We start from the raw sequence: 18,323 nt of genomic DNA, 5'->3' as shown, positions 1-18,323 counted from the left end.
ACCAACGTCTCCGGGAACTCAACATGTATCTTAAAACGCGAGGTTATCCAAAACAGCTAATATGAGATAGTATCGAAAAGGCGGTAGTATTAGATAGAAAAATATCTTTTAAAACCAAAACAAATCGTTTCAGCGAAAAGGCCGCTGGCATTTGTATCCACCCATAACCCGCAGAACCCCGATATATATAAAAAGATCTCGTCAGAATTGCACATTTTAAAACAAAATGAAAACATTTCATCCATACTAGACTCTATTTCAATTATAAATAGTAAGAGACAAAGCAAAAACTTGAAACAGATACTGACAAAAGCACGATTTGAATCTACAACAGTAGAACATAAATGCAGTGTCAAAAAGTGTAACCGAAGTAACTGTGGTACATGCCAACATATTTTAGAAGGCACACTTATAGAATTCAACCACAAAGGTTTATTTTGGGTACACAGGGATATGGATTGTTCCGTTAACAATGTTATTTATGTAATTACATGCCAAGGTTGCAAAGAACAATACATTGGTCATACCAATCAGCTGAGAGCCAGAGTACGCGTACACAAACAGCAAATAAAACAACCTGAAACAAGATGCATACCCTTGAGTTCACATTTAAATACATGTGCGCCACAAAAAGATATTAAATTCACCATTTTCCCATTTTATCACATAGATACCAATGATGAAATGAAAAGAAAGACAAAGGAAATGTATTTTATTAGAAAGTTTTGTACACTTCTTAATGCTTTTCGTTAGATAAAAGCAACAATGACGTAATTAAATCAATCCCCTTCTACTACAGTAACGTCATAATATGTATGACGTCATATTTAGCAGTTATTTAGCAGATCCTTTCTGAAGATAACATTGAAACATGTAAAAGGATCATTATTTCTTTAAATTGTTTTTTAAAATACATATATACTGTACACTTGTTTTCTTTTATCATTTATATATATATATATATATATATATATATATATATATATATATATATATTTAGCTAGACATAACTCAACTAGATTAATGCATATTTACCAAGAAGGGGTGAGACTTACAGTCCAGTTATAAGGGGCTCACAGATACGCGGTCGATCTAGGATCGATTCTAGTCGATCGGTCCACTGGGCTATTTCTCGTTCCAGTACCACGACTGTCCAGTCTGTCGGATGGAATAGAATAGAATAGATGTTTAACGACAACCCAGCACACAAAATACATCGGCTATTGGGTGTCAGACTATGATAAATGCAAAAATAAAGGAATGCTAAGCATCATCATAAGTTAAAAGTTAAATTTAAAAGATAAATAAAAACACCTGTCTGATGGTGCATATAAAATATCCTTTACATTTTGTGACGGAACATGCTCTTAATTGTTTTAGAGGGCCGTGTGCAGTCCCAGTATGCACTTAGACGAGGTGGGCACCTTGTTACGTAATCCCTCCGCGCGACGGTGGTCGAGCTGTTCCCAATACACACTTAGACCAGATGTGGAGGTCATGTGGCCAGTAGTTACGTAATAACTCCGGTAGAACGGTTTATGACCGGGGTATTTCTGGCGAACTGGCGACAGTATGTCTGGTCATCTAAGAAAATATATCGACTCTGGGAGTGGTGGAAATTCACATGATAAGATTCGGTCGCGCGTACTGTCTCCGGACCAGTCTGGGATTTTATAATAAATAGCTAGGATTTTAGAGATATCGAGGAGAAACATATTGGAAGACTACCAGGGAACATTAGTCCGTTTGGACTTGGTAAATATATATTTCTGCTCTGTTGTATAACCTTGATGTGATTGATGTGACTTTAAATATTTTAATACTGTATTATACCAATATTATTTAGACAGTGTTTCCGGTAATCTGACGAAGTAAATTGTAGGCTCACTGTTCTAAAAATATAAATCTTAGCCGGTCATCCTAGAGGACCTAGGTAAACTGTATGTTATTGTCTTTATTGTGATAGGTACCAGTATTAATTCTGTATTACAAGGTTACTGAATGAGTAGTTAAGGGTTAATTAAAAATTAACCAAGTAGGAATAGAGTTGTAATTCCTTTATTAATTAAGTTCCCCTGGAAGCATTTCTCAATTATCACACGTGTGTGTGTTGTATCACGGTGAAGTGATTAGAATATTGTGTAAACTAGACACCTAGTGATTAACTAATTAAGTGATTAGTTCTGGGTTGTTATTATATTGTTGTTGTTAATTAACTACTGCGGGAGCACATTTGTCAGCGTAGTATTAATACAGATTCCAAAGTGTATTGTGTTTTTGTTGTGTTTTCTAGTGAACTAACGGGCTATATTATATATACTTTATATATAGATCTTATCTCTGATATACCTAGAGCCGAGCCACTCGGGTATAACTGCCCGATACAGAGAGATCTAATAGATATACAGTTAGGAGAGCTATTTGGATAATCGTGTTTCATTCAGTTACGGGTATTATAAGATCCCCGTGACACATTTAGTGAGTTTTTTTCTTCTTTTTTTTTTTGATGTGCTGGTTGTACCTTATCTTTATAACCTTCAGCAGTGAGAAACCCAGAAAATGTGTTGAGTCTTTTTTAATAATACCGACTCAAAACCATGAGGTGAGTGCTCGCGCAAGACTCAATGGGTAGGTGTATAACCTTCAGCAGTGAGAAACCCAGAACTCTTTTTAATTCGGCACTACTAGTATTTACCTACATAAATTGTTTTATGATTTTTATATACCCGGCCTGAAAAGGGGCACTTGTAATGAAAAGAAAGGACATTTTTATTTTTGAATGGAATAGACGCCCCCAGCACCTCCTCTGAATCGGCGCCTGGTGACATGCCAGCGGTGTTTTGATTGCCCCAGTGAAATATCATTGTGTTATGCGAGGCATGTAAGATATCATATTACAATCAGATTATTTCGCTAAATGTGAACCAATACTGCCGGCTTGTGTACCTCCCCCCCCCCCCCCCCCCCCCCCCACCCCCCCCGCCACACACACACATGCACATGCACACGCACACACACACCCTAACAGAACAAAAGAAAAAAGACCCACGTTTACGAACTTCCTAGTTGAGATATCTAATGACCGTGTTAATAGATGTTTATTCGACCGTGCCCGCCTTCCTAGTTTATTTTTGAAATCACTGTGAGGTTGTGGTGTACTCCAGAATTCAGTCACAAACATTTTGTGTAGACACGTGTCTTAAAATATGATTGTATGGCTGGGTATAAAATAGAAAGAGTAGTGCAAAACATCCAAGCAACTTCGATCGAATAAAAGCATCCCTGTCGGTTTATCTCTATCGTCATTCTCTCTCACTCTCACTCTCTCTCTCTCACTCACTCACTCACTCACTCACTCTCACTCTCACTCTCTCTCTCTCATAACCAGTGTGTCTCGGTATCGTCAATATCATATATTAGGAATAAAAATAGTGTTATGCGAGCCTGTGTACTACACAAATGATTAGATATCACTAATCTAAGTTAGGGTAACAATTAATTCTATGAGTTTGTGTTTGGTGGCCGTGCCCGTACTGCGTCAGAAACTGAGCAGCCATAGTGGATACAGAAGAACGATTGTGTTAATGTTAACCGAGAACCGCACACCTGTGTTATTAATTGTTTAATAGTAAATACGATACACTATTTTAAAAACAAAACAAAAAAACTGTTAAAGGGACATTCCTGAGTTTGCTGCATTGTTTCCAATAATAAAATATTTGTACGATTAAATTTGCATATTAAATATATTTTCTTGTTTAGAATATCAGTGTATGTATATTCAATGTGTTTCTGGTCGTCTTAATATTTGTAAGAAGGCCAAACTGGATTTTGTCTTCAAATAATTTCGTACGTATGAAAATATTATATTTTTGGAAATAAAATGAAATTTAACCTAGTACAAATATTAAAACGATCACAAGCACGTTTAATATACAGCCATTAATATTTTATACAGAAAAATATATTTGATATGTAATTACAATCGTTAAAAAGTCTTTATTAGTCGATAAAATCTTAAAACGTGCAACAAACTCCGGAATGTCAGTACAAACATGATTTGAAAATAAAGTAAAAACTGACCACTTACATTTGGTAGTAAACACTCAACGTGGCTTTGTATTATTTTACTGCATACGTATTACACTATTATATATCCTGTATGCCTCATCTTATTACTATAACATATCATGTTACACGTTCCTCGTATGTCTTTGTGTAAGGACCTAATGAAGCAAACCTGGACGACAAAACCGTATTGCCTGAACAAAATCGTATCTTTGCACAAGGAAGAGTCGTGGGTGCTTCCATGACACACTATTAGGTGCTCGTCCGACGGAGGACTACCACTGCCAAGACTAGCTTATAAAACCCAAATTTGAACAGGATAGAGCTCAACGGAATATATACAGTTGTGATGGGTAGCACTCATGAATCACTGTACAAAGTGATGGTATCAGGTGTTCGCGAAAGTGGAGCATATCCTGCACCTCCAGTGGCACCCGTCATGAGCACAGCCTACAAAGTTCTGCTGTGTTCTGTTAACAAGGTGGGGGCGATACGTAGGCCAATGGTAAAACGCTCGGCTGACACGCGCTCAGTCTAGTATCGATCCTCGTCAGTGGGCATATTGCGTTATTTCTGGTTTCAGCCAGACTGGTATATGAAAGGCCGTGTTCTGTGCTATTCTGTCCGTGTAACGACGCATATAAAATAGCCGTTACTACTAATGGAAAAATGTAGCGGGTGTTCTCTCTAAGATTATACGTCACCAAATTACAAAACGTTTGACAACCAATCGCAGTTGATTGCTAATCAATGTGCTCTTGTGGTGTTATTACACAAAATACATTTTAACTTTCCCTACGGTATATCAGAAGTTGAAATCATCCCTTTTCAGGACCTAAAGACCCCTCCTCTTCCGCCACACACACACACACACACTCTCACTCTCTCTCTCTCTCTCTCTCTCTCTCTCTCCTCTCTCTCCTCTCTCTCCTCATCCTCCTCTCTCTCCTCTCTCTCTCTCTCTCTCTCTCTCTCTCTCTCTCTCTCCTCTCTCTCTCTCCTCTCTCTCTCCTCCTCCTCTCTCTCTCTCTCTCTCTCTCTCTCTCTCTCTCTCTCTCTCTCTCTCTCTCTCTCTCTCTCTCTCTCTCTCTCTCTCTCTCTCTCTCTCACACTCTCTCAAACATGCTCATGTCTGGAACAAAAACATTAAACCAAAAAATAAATTAGAATGCTCGTTCGAAAAGGTTTTAAGGTGATTTGAGCAATTTTGACGGGCAATGAAATTAAAGTGTGTTGGACTGTTTACAAAAAAATAAACATAAAATTTTGAATGACGGTTCAAATTTGTTTAAAGTCCAACGTGCCCAAAAAGGAGAATACCTGTCCTAGGTAAGGTTGACTTTCTACGGCGAGTTGAGGGGTGGGCTGGCACTCAGGTTCGGGACTTGATTCCTCTTGGTCAACAAGTGTGCGATGACGACGTGGTACCCGGCGCCGCATATGGTCTTCACAATCCTGTGTATGGTGTGGCTATCCATGTCGACAAGCAGGATTGCTTGACGGAAGACCCCTTGGCACCGGTGCGTCACTATCAGTCCCGATCGGTTGTTCTTGATCCTGAGTGAGTGGAACTCGTAGTCACTTCCATCTGGAAGTGGCTTCCAGTCCTGGTTGGAAAACCTGCCCCTCAACGTCGCCGGGTCGGTGGTGTCCCCCTAGATCAGCTGTCTGTATTGGCCCTTAACCTTGCCACTAGCTATGTGCCATGCTTCTTGTGTGTCGACAGAGGGTGGCGGTTGTCTTTCCTCTTGCGGTTCGGCTGCTGGTGAAGTCGCCTTTCGCTTGGCCGCTGCCACGACAAAAGGCGCCGAATCGACGGGAGCGGTAGGTAAAGCTAACCGCTTCGCCGGAGTCGGCGCCTTTTGAATGGAAGTCGGTGGAGCTTCCCGCGGTGCTTGACACATTCCAGTATCCAGCTGCGAGCACGTCGCGTTGGAGCCGTTGGCTATTGGGTCCTCTTCTGCGGAGTAGGTGGGGGCGGCGACGCAGAAGGACCGCCGTTGGCGATTAAGCCGCCAGCTTTGTTCTGCCCTGAGCAGGCCCCTGGCGCACGCTTCTTCTTCCTTCGTTTTCGTCACCCCTGCGCGTGCTGTAACCACACCGTGGTGCAGGGGTGTAACATTCTCTTTGAGAATGGCCAATACAGCACAAATTGAAGTTTAGAGTAAAATTCGGTGTCCGTAAAATTCTGTGATATTTGTATTTGTATTTTTGCACAGTTCTTTACACTGTGTTTGTTTAAACCTTGAATTTTTATATTGATGTTGATCATCACTTTATTTATTTGCATGACCATAGTTTGACACCCAATAGCCGATGTATTTTTCGTGCTGGGGTGTCGTTAAACATTAATTCATTCATTCATTCATTCGTTTTCATCCAGTCCTCTTCGTTGGAGCCGCGTCGCCGTTAACCAAAGACACGGTCGCCCGTGACCCGGTGTACGCGACTCGAAACTCCAACAGTGTACCGAAGCTTGCTATCAAACCCTCCAGTGTGTGTGTGTGTGTGTGGGGGGGGGGGGGGGGGGGCAAGTCGAGAGCACAGGCTATTACGTCCAGCTGCATCGTAAGTTATCTCGGGATTGCCTCTATATACACATAATCACATAAGGTAGTACTAAACCGAATAGCATTCGCCTGGGTCATTGACCGACCTCGGTGGCGTCGTGGTTAGGCCATCGGTCTAAAGGCTGGTAGGTACTGGGTTCGGATCCCAGTCGAGGCATGGGATTTTTAATCCAGATACCGACTCCAAGTGAGTGCTCCGCAAGGCTCAATGGGTAGGTGTAAACCACTTGCACTGACCAGTGATCCATAACTGGTTCAACAAAGGCCATGGTTTGTGCTATCCTGCCTGTGGGAAGCGCAAATAAAAGATCCTTTGCTGCTAATCGGAAAGAGTAGCCCATGTAGTGGCGACAGCGGGCTTCCTCCAAAATCTGTGTGGTCCTTAACCATATGTCTGACGCCATATAACCGTAAATAAAATGTGTTGAGTGCGTCGTTAAATAAAATATTTCTTTCTTTCTTTCTTTCGAGGCGCTTTTGATAGAGCAGTTAATACCACAAGTCCTGCTATTGGTGATAAATGTGTCGATATTTGTTGTCATAAATATTAGTTTTATCTCGGCAATAAATATATGCAGGTTTACTACATTTAGTACCACTGTGGAAAGTAGCCTTGTACTCGAAACATTGTACTTAAATCTAAGTACTATAATAGTGTGCGATACTACGGGTGTTGAAAAAGCATCTGGTTATATCGAAACTGAGCCAGGAAAGGTTCCACTTTCTTCGGTTAATACAACTATGTCAAATCAACGAATCAGCTCCATTTTCAATTGTTACGAACCGTTCTAAATAATGCGTCAAAATTACCTTCACGACTTTACACAGCATTTTCTATTTGACTTTAATCCTAGGGGACATTTTGCAAATTCAATAGCACCTGGTTGAGCTGCTTGTGCTCCCTTGCACATGCCAGCGCGGGCGATACCCTCCAATACCACCAACCCCTGAAACTGTTTTCTCTCCTGGACGGAGGAGCCGGCCAAAGTCGACGCATGCGCCCAAGACAGGCGTGTGCTACAATAGCTTGTTCTTAATGTGCACGTTAAAACCCATGACCTGACCTGACCTGGCCTCGGTTAATACTTTGGGAGAGGGGTTGTGATACTGATATTTATGGTTTATTTTTGGTTGATATATTGCATATTATGTTCCACGTACGTTACAATTGTCGATTGTGGGTTTAAATGAAATGATCCGGGATATGAGAAAAGCAAGAATAACAAATAACAGCAACCACAGCAAAAAAAAAAAAAAAAAAAAAAAAAAAAAAAAATGAATGAAAAAAATGACAAGGAAGAAGATAGAGAAATAAAAGAGACATCGTGACTCGATAGGTGTATCTTTGTCTCTCTGGATATTGGCCATCTTAAAAAACAAGCCATTCAATGTACCGGGAAGAGTGAAAGAAACAAGAAAGAAAGAAATGTTTTATTTAACAACGCACTCAACACATTTTATTTACGGTTATATGGCGTCAGACATATGGTTAAGGACCACACAGATATTGAAAAAGGAAACCCGCTGTCGCCACTTCATGGGCTACTCTTTTCGATTGGCAGCAAGGGATCTTTTGTATGCACCATCCCATAGACAGGATAGCACATACCACGGCCTTTGGTGTACCAGTCGTAGTGCACTGGCTGGAGCGAGAGTGAAAGAGGTAAAAGATACCGTGAAACGACTGGTGTTATGTTCCTTTTTATGGATATTTGCCATGTTTAAAAAAAACATTTAACAGAAGGAGGATGTTAGGGAAGGGAAGTTTGTTTAACTATACCCCAGACAGGCAAGTGCAGGGAATTGTGTATGGGGAGGGGGGGGGGGGGGGGGGGGGGGAGTGGGGGAGGTCTAAACTGTGTTAGGTAGGTCCGGTTAATATCATAGATAAATATTCACGTATATTTCCAGTGATGTTTAAACTGTTTAAATCGCCATCAGTATTAGTATTTAAAATTTAGTGACACATGCTACCCCCGCACCCCTCACCCCCCGTCGGCCCATTCAAAACAAAAATCACACATAGACCTGTATCACATCTCTGTTTTTCCTATATTTATTTATTTATTTAAAGTTTTGTTTACTCTATTTTATTTATTATTTATTTTATTTTATTTTATTTTATTTTATTTTTTTTCTTTTCTTTTCTTTTCTTTTCTTTTCTTTCTTTCTTTCTTTCTTTCTTTCTTTCTTTCTTTCTTTCTTTTTTTTTTTTTTTTTTTTTTTTTTCTTTCTTTCTTTATTATTTCAATTACTTTTATTTTATTTTTGTTTATTCTATTCTATTTTATTGTTTATTCTATTTTAGTTATTTATTTATTTCTTTTTGTGTTTACTTACTCTTTTGTCTTTACTATCATTTAAATCACAGTCACATAAAACTTTATTTGCAATCTCTATAATTTCGAAACAATGGCGTTTTTTAAAAGTTTTATTTATTTTATTTATTTATTGAATTTTTTAATTTATTATTTCATTTCAATTGATTCTATTTTAGTTTTGGTTGGCTGATTGATTGTCCGATTGATTAATTGATTTACTTACACTTTTATCTTTTGTGTCATTTAAATTAGTTACATACAACTTCAATTGCCATCTCTGGTATTTTTTAAAATAAAGACGTTTTAAAAAGTGTTACCTGATAAATTTTTCAAAACGGTAAATGTGTTTGTATTTTGCATTAACTGATATTGAAATATGGTTAGGCGTGCTTGTAACTTTATATCGAGAAAATGTGTTTAAAAACAGATATGTCGTAAAAACAGATTTTGAATAATTTAAAGTCATGTAAGTTGTGCAGCTGGTATGGGTGTCAGGCTTTGGACAATGTGAGACGGAGGAAATGAAGTGTATAACGCTAATGTTTGTTACCGGCTGAGTTACATCATATACAATTGGGGCTCGGGACATAGCTCAGTGGTAAAACGCTCGATTGATGCGCGGTCGGTTTCGGATCGATCCCCGTCGGTGGGCCCATTGGGTTACTTATCGTTCCATCCAGGGCACCCCGACTGGCATATCAAAGGCCGTGGTATGTGCTATCCTGTCTGTGGGATGGTGCATATAAAATATCCCTTGTTACTAATGGAAACAATGTAACGGGTTTCCTCTCTTTGACAATGTCAAAATTACCAAACGTTTGACATCCAATAACCAATGGTTAATAAATCAATGTGTTTTAGTGGTGTCGTTAAGCGAAACAAACTTTAAACAAACTTTAACTCTGTCCGGTTTATATGTTCCCTGAAACGTTGTACATGTATGTAGCAGTTTTAGCCTCATATGCTACTATTGTCGCCTGCGTGATTTGATTTTGTCGTGTACACCGTCTACGAACAGCCGATAGAACTATATACATAATCAGACCGTGACGACTACCGGGTTTATTTCTCCTGTGTGGCGAGATATCCACTCGTATAACAAAAACCCGAAAAAAAGAGAAAAAAAAAAACCCAACGAAAACACAAAACAACCGTGTACCCGGAGGACGACATTTTTACTTCCTGGTTGGTGAGATGTCACAAAATGTCGAAGTGTTGGTCGTGTGTGTTTCTCGTGGCATTGTGGATTTGTTTTAAAACACACTCAGTGTCAGGTAGGAACGTTTGTTTTATAAAGTATTGTGTATTAGTTTACTCGTAATGGGGATAATAACTGCTAGTTGTGATAACAGTGGATTTCGGTTTGGGATATAGGTGCATGCATTCGGCTAGAGGTTTTAACATGTCGTAAATACACACGAATGCAAACACAGAATCACAACTACACAAAGACGCACATATGCACGCACATATACACAAAACACGACACTTAAACACACACACACACACACACACTTAAACACACATACACATACATACATACATACACGAACATCAACACAACCACATATACAAACATAATGACATGTATACACGCACAAATGCACACACACACTCGCTCTCTCTCGCTCTCTCTATTCCTCTCTCTCACTCGCTCACACTACACCACACTCTCTCTATTCACACTCTCTCTCAGACTCGCACACTACACCACACACACACACACACCACACACACACACAAACACGCACTCTCTCTCTCTCTCTCTCTCTCTCTCTCTCTCTCTCTCTCTCTCACACACACACACACACACTATCTCTCTCTCTCTCTCTCTCACACCCACTCTCTCTCTCTCTCTCTCTCTCTCTCTCTCTCTCTCACACACACACACACACACACACACGTGAATGTAAGTTTGGTCAACTGTAATAGCTTTATCTTTTCTTTCTTTATGATATTGAGCTGTCTTTATAGTAATATTGGGTACTTTGATTGTCCACACACACGTTTGAAGTCATGCGAGTCCAGTGACCTGACCTTACTAGTTATATGTATTTCTCTGTCGGGTCGTTAAACCGGTTATGTCGCGAATTGACTGGAGTTCGAGAAAGAGAAAGGGAATGAATATTAAATTGTGTTTAACGACACCCCAGGACATTTGCAAACTACGACTATTTGCTGTCTAATATGGTTATTTCGACACTTGGTCTTGTTAGAAGAAGTATACTGATCCTTATATGTCAAAATTACCAAAGTTTGACATTCAATAGCCAATGATTAATGCATTAATGTGTTCTAATAGTGTAGTTAAAGAAAACAGACATATCAAAACTCTCTCTCTCTCTCTCTCTCTCTCTCTCTCTCTCTCTATCTCTCTCTCTCACACACACACACTCTCTCTCTCTCTCTCTCTCTCTCTTACCAAACACACTCTTTCTCATCTCTCTCTCTCTCTCTCTCTCGCCAATGACAATGCATCTCTCAACTGTATTCTAATCTCTGTCTCTTCTCTCTCTCTCTCGCTCACACACAGACTATCAAAACTCTCTCTCTCTCTCTCTCTCTCTCTCTCTCTCTCTCTCTCTCTCTCTCTCTCTCTCTCTCTCTCTCTCTCTCTCTCTCTCTCACACACACACACACACACACTCTCTCTCTCTCTCTCTCTCTCTCTCTCTCTCTCTCTCTCTCTCTCTCTCTCTCTCTCTCTCTCTCTCTCTCTCTCACACACACACACTCTCTCTCTCTCTCTCTCTCTCTCTCTCTCTCTCTCTCTCTCTCTCTCTCTCTCTCTCTCTCTCTCTCTCTCTCTCTCTCTCTGCTTGGCACGTACCCAATATTCATTACTTCATGTAGTCTTGCCTCAAGTCAGTGACTTCCGTGTCGATGTTTAAAGTACAGTCATGTAGTTATAAAGTTTTTTACTTGTGCAGATACTGATTTTTGCTTCAAATAATTGAAACTTCAGCAAGGTACCTTACAGGTTCAAACCAAAATTGGTATAATATAAAAGGCAACTCTGATTTTGTCCAAGAATGAAGCTTCGTAACAAAAACATTATTTAAAACTGTTTTCTAATACATTAAATGTAAGATGCCAATGTCAAAAAAAGATAATAACACTCCACACAATCCTTACAAGCCCGTAGGAACAGTGTGTGTGTGTGGGGGGGGGGGGGGGGGGGGGGGACTGTGCCATCCCCAGTTGAGGAAGAAAATGTACGTTTTATTTGCTCTACTCTAAATAAGAATGCATTTTAAAATTTCGCTTCCCCCACTAGATGTTGTGCCATATATATATATATATATAGTAAAGAAAAGAGAAGAACTCATGTTATTTTTACTTGTTGAAATCCCAATAATAATATTACAACTTATTACTGGGTCTAATATTTGTATTTTTATTTGACAGGCGCCTGTGATTCAGGGAAATATGGCTTAGACTGTAGCTACAGCTGTCACTGTGACGCTGCCAACTGCGATGACGTCACAGGTTGTTCTGGAAAATGCCACAAAGGATGGTTTGGGCCAAAATGCACAACAGGTAAAATAAATATTTGATGTATGTCGCTAAAAGGATAAAATGGGTTAATGACCATTCGCATGACGTCATCTTATTGTTAATTTTGAAAAAGGCCAAAATGCTGAAACATGTCAGTCACAAAATGACTGAACTGTTCATGTGGTTTTTTATACAATTTTTTTTTTTTAAATTGTGGAACGAGTTTGGTACGGTAATTGTTCTATTTATTTGTAAACTATGTTTAACTTATTTTTATTTTACATTCCCGTTTTTGATTTATTAAAATTATTTAAAAAAATTATTTGAACTTATTTTAATTAAAACTTTACTTTCTCGATTTTGATTGCACGTTGCAGTATTACTTTAGGACTAAATGAAAATGTCAATTTCACTAAGTGAGACTGCTTAATCAGAATAGAGTAGTGACGTCACAGTGTGCCATGACAATATTTATTAACCTAGCAGTCACTCATAACGGACCAAAAAAAAAATCATATTTTCTCAGTGAGAAATATTTTGCATTGGTTTAACGTACGGTACAATACTGTTGGACGATTTTATACTTATAACCCAGTGGCCTTGTCTTACCAAATATGACATCATAACGACTGTCAAACACAAAATGACGTCACATAGATTAAAGAGGTTGCGTTTATGACCTTCTATTGTCGTTGTTAAATGTATAATAAAATGTTATTTTAATACATTTCATTATAGATTTTTTAAACTGAATAAATGTAACTTTTTTATATTTTTTATCTGTGATTAAAATACTAAGTTAAAGCAATACTCAGAACAGTATGTAAAAGAGCATATTACATGACTAGCCGTTAGATACCATTTATCTCAACGAGTTGTTGTGAAACGTATCTAACAAGCGAAAGCGAGTTCGATACGTTGTTAAACAACGAGTTGTCCATAAATTGTCACGTATTTGTGTCAACAGATTGTGTTATGAAACATAGCAAGTGATATTTTCACCAACAGGTGTGTACGAAAATTGTTTACATCGTTTCTATATATACATGAATGTGTAGGCCCATATATATCGAAAATAAAAGGTTTATAGCGAGACAAATATAGCTGAAGTAATAAAAAATAGAATAACAAACTCGCTACCAGTTATTATCACATTTATGACCCCCGTGCAATAATGTTCATTTGTCACTCGTAAAAGTTCGTGCCAAGTAAAATGTATTTCACGAGGAACATAAATTTGATAATAGCCGGCAATTCCTTTATTATCCTAAATTTGTCCCATATGGCATATTATTACGACAAATTTCATAATTATAGTCTGAAACTATGTAACTGTTTATTGTAAATCATATGAAAAAAATATATAAAAGGTAATTGGTAACATATTTACCGTATAAAGGACAACTTTGTTATTCGAGACTTGCATAAACGTTGTGGGTTCCAAATGTTCAGTGCGCTTAGTGGGTGGGATGCGTACCTTAATTTTGTTTATATATATCATACCCATGATATCGTGTGGTATTTTAGTGTTTTATAAACCTGTTCTTATGCATTATATGTATACCGTGCCAGCATTAGAGAGACAACATCCAATATTCAGTAAACATAAGAATAGGAAAGATTTGTTTTGTTTGGTTCGGGTACGGCATTAAAGGGAAATTCCTGAGTTTGCTGCATTGTAAGATGTTTCCGACTAATAAAATAGTTCTACGATTAAACTTACATATTAAATATATTTTCTTGTTTAGAATATCGGTGTCTGTATATACAATGTGTTTCTGGTCGTCTTAATATTTGTAAGACGTCTAAACTGGATGTTGTCTTCAAATAATTTCGTACGTACGAAAAAATATATTTTTGGAAATAAAATGAAATTTAACATAGGGCAAATATTAGAACGATCAGAAATACGTTTAATATACAGCCACTAATATTTTATGCAGAAACATATTTGATATATAATTACAATCGTTAAAAACTGTCTGTTAGTCGATAACATCTTAAAAATTGCAGAAAACTCAGGAATGCATTCATCAATTAGCGATTTAAAAAAACAACAACAAAAAAACTTGTTTTATCAACTATCGGTCACGGAAATGTACTAGGTATAAGGAGAAACAGTTTATAGACATTCAGACAGTTGCAGCATAATTTGTGTATGCTTATTAAAATATAGGTTTTCAAATATAAATTATTGAGTCCAACTATTTTAATACCTTAAAACGATATTATTATGTTCATTTTATGGATAGTTTTAATTTGGCAGCTAAACATTATTATGTTGTATAGATAGTATACTATGTTACATGTCATTGATATTTCAGAAAATGTAGCATTGAATAAAACTACTTACCAAAGTTCATATATAACCGGCTTCACGGATGTTGCTGAACATGCTGTAGATGGCAATCGTTCCACTATAGGAGTATGGTCCTGTATGATATCTGGTGAGAATCAGCCATACACGTGGTGGGAAGTAGACTTGGGAAGAGACTACTCCATACACAAGCTAGATATTTACTTCCGCACCGACTGTAAGTACTTGAGCATTATATGCGGACTATTACTATTTAAACTCGAATTTTATTTACATGTTCGTATTGGACTACCCTGGAGTGGAGTACAAATTAATTTAGTGTAAGTAAACAAAAATACTGAATATAGAAACAGTAATATTCTAAAGAAAAAAGCATTTACAATGTAATTTGATCGTTGTAAAGGTTCTGTTAATCAGAAACATTTTACAGTTGTCGTAAACTCGCTACTTTGTAAATAAAAAAACACTCTTCAGCGAGACAGGTTTAATACCATATCAAACCTATTCATGCTAAACTAAATGTTGATAACAACAAGCCACAAAGCAATGCAATATATGTACTATGAATGTAATATACTCCTCAGAAAATGGTAAGGAATTCCTGCTATATATTAATCTCTATGATGCACATACCGTATTTATGTAGAACTGTCTGAACCTTTCTTGTTTTCTTTTTTTTTACTGTTCAATATATGACATATAGTGCAGTACATGCTGACTAAACCATGTACATGGATATATTGAATAGCTCGATATTAACTCCCAATAACATTTTGTGCAACTGTAAGAAAGTTCAGCATACATTAAAAGTATTACACTAAAAAAATGTAATTAAAAAACTGGGAGGATAGGCTCATATCTTGCTGACACGCTTGCAAGCTACACACTGAATAGATTAAGCTCCTGGGTGGCAGGGCTGCACGTGCACAACACAAATCACGTATGCGCATGTCACAGTTATAGTTAAATACAAATAATCGTTTCAACAGAAACTCCGCAAAACCGTGTTTGGATTAATAGTCAAATTTTAATTGACAACAAAATATATTTTTAAGAATGTTGACAAAATTTAATAATAAAAACCAGTGTTCCTCCAAACACACTCTGTGGTATCGAAGTGACAACTATATTGACTTGGACAATAGCCGCAAGCAGACGAGTCATAGGTCACACAGTTAATCTGGTCTCTGTTCCAAAAAGAAAAGAAATGTTTTTCCACCTGGATGTCTCGTAACCTCTCTAATGCAGTCACAGGACACCAGAGGAGTCTTGCAATTTGTACAATGGAACAATAGGTATTCTCTGACCGAACTGTATATTCTTGGAATGTCTAACGGTGAGAGACGCTCCATGTTCATGCCGCATGACATCACGGATACACAGCTGTTTATCGGGTGACACACTACAGCAGACCTTGCCTTTTAAGGTGCGCGAGTGCGATCGCGCTTGTACAGCGCACGTAATTTCAATCTGGCGAGTGTGAAAAATAACGCACGTTACACTTCACAAACAGCGCACGTTAAATAATTGTGTATACCTACTGATTGCCACTATTTACTTTATGAAAGACCCGTTTAATAATGCCAGAAAAAAATGTGACGTGAACGGTAGCGTCCATGCAAGCTTTTAATATATGACTGGTACTTGTCTTTGCTATACAAATAGGAAAATACTAGTTTAATAGACATCTTCGAAGACGTACCAATGCGATCAAAACCCCTTTGCCTATTTAATTTATTGTTAATTTGAAACAGTCCACTTGTGTAATGTACCATATCACAACGTCTGATACGGCTAACTCATTTATACTGTTCATATAGTTATACGGCTAACTCATTTATACTGTTCATATAGTTATACGGCTAACTCATTTATACTGTTCATATAGTTATGAGAAAAACAGAGGAATTGAATTAAATAGTAGCTTCTGTATCTTACACAAATGAACTCATTTATACTGTTCATATAGTTATGAGAAAAACAGAGGAATTGAATTAAATAGTGGCTTCTGTATCTTACACAAATGAACTCGTTACGAAAATCAGCGAACTCGGTATAATTTTCTCGATTAGTTCATAACTGTTAGCCTACAAAGCGTACATGAGATTCCGAAAATGGCATGCGTGTAACGTTTTAGTTTCTTTAAAAAATAAATGAAATATAGACGAAGACAATTCAAAAGAAGACGGAATAATAAAAAGAAGAAAAATAAATGATAATAGGTATGTAGGACTAGGCCTAGGTCTCGTTTACAAAAAGTTATTGTTTTTACGTCTATTATTTTTCTTCTTTTTTATCTTTAAAAAAAATCAATTAAAACTACATTTAAATATTTGTATTTCAACCAGAGTTTAATGAATGTACATCTGTTATTTATATTTGTATATAAGTACATAATATAGTAACAGTAATCAATGATCATAGCCGACTATTTAATTTTTGTTTGTTGCTTGTTTCAATACGTCTGTAAAAAAGTCACAGACTATGTGACTGGAACATTATTTGATGCGCAGTACTCTGTGGCATATTGACCAATCAGAGCTATCGAGGTCAGATTACTTTTACACTTGGAACTCTGGCTGCACGCACACGCTGGTCTACTTGACAACTTGTTACGCATTTCTGATGGTGTCTAAAATTATGATTTTTTTAGATTATCTTTATTATGGCATCCCATAAATCCTTTGTAAAGACAGATTTTGTTGGAGTTTGTGTATCTTTTATCAATAACATCGGGACCGTCTAGATCGTAACTAGTAGTGGTAGATCAAATGACGTGTTACAAAAATGCCACGTGAATGTCATTGCCCCAACAAACACTACCAATTTAACTAATTGTAGGCCTATGTTTAACGAGTTATTTAAAACATTTTTTAAAAATAATATGAGGGATCTAATTCAGTCGGTAGTGCACACCTGAGATGCTTGGGTCGTATAGTTGTAAATGAACTACCTCCTCAGAGCCAGTGGGTTGTTTGCATCCCAGCTGTCCTAATCATGTTCGATGTACATAATAATGAAATTCAAGATAAGTCGATTCTTAGACATGTTTAGCTGCACGTTCATCAAACCATCGGACATTAAAATGGTATCTATAATTGCGTATATCAAATTATATGTCTGCATCACTGTATGTCATAATTATATTTCCATGGCACTGCTCGTGACATTTTAATAACTCCATTCCTGCAAGGGAAAAGAAGTCAAGACAACACTAATGAGCCAAACAAGATAACATTAGTTGGTTCATTTTTGCAACACGTCTCTTCATTTACATGTACCAAGAACTTCATAAATTAATAATGCTTTGTTTTCACTCGCCTTAGCATTTTCATGGGTGTAATTTTTCACTCGACTAAGCCTTTTGAGGTGTGCGATTTTTCACTCGCCATGGTTTTTCAAAAGCCAAGGACTACTACACTGAGTTCGACAATTTGGCAACAACGTAGCTTTGCCACAGAATGTAAAGAACGCTACCACACAAGCACTCCAAAATGCAATATTAAACGGAATTGTAAAATCCAGTGTTTGTTGAATAGCATGTAGTTC

The 18,323-nt window shown here is 37.6% G+C and overlaps 1 protein-coding gene across 1 annotated transcript in view; it reads left to right on the top strand.

Moving 5' to 3' along the window:
- Positions 1-18,323, top strand: part of LOC121387115 (protein draper-like) — a 51,205-nt gene that overhangs the window by 12,824 nt on the left and 20,058 nt on the right. The gene's annotated exons all lie outside the window — the stretch shown is intronic.

Source organism: Gigantopelta aegis, chromosome 13 (genome assembly GCF_016097555.1).
Source record: "Gigantopelta aegis isolate Gae_Host chromosome 13, Gae_host_genome, whole genome shotgun sequence".
Classification (NCBI taxonomy): domain Eukaryota; kingdom Metazoa; phylum Mollusca; class Gastropoda; order Neomphalida; family Peltospiridae; genus Gigantopelta; species Gigantopelta aegis.
The sequence above is the reverse complement of the archived record's forward strand: the minus strand, read 5'-3'. Positions and strand labels throughout refer to the sequence as shown.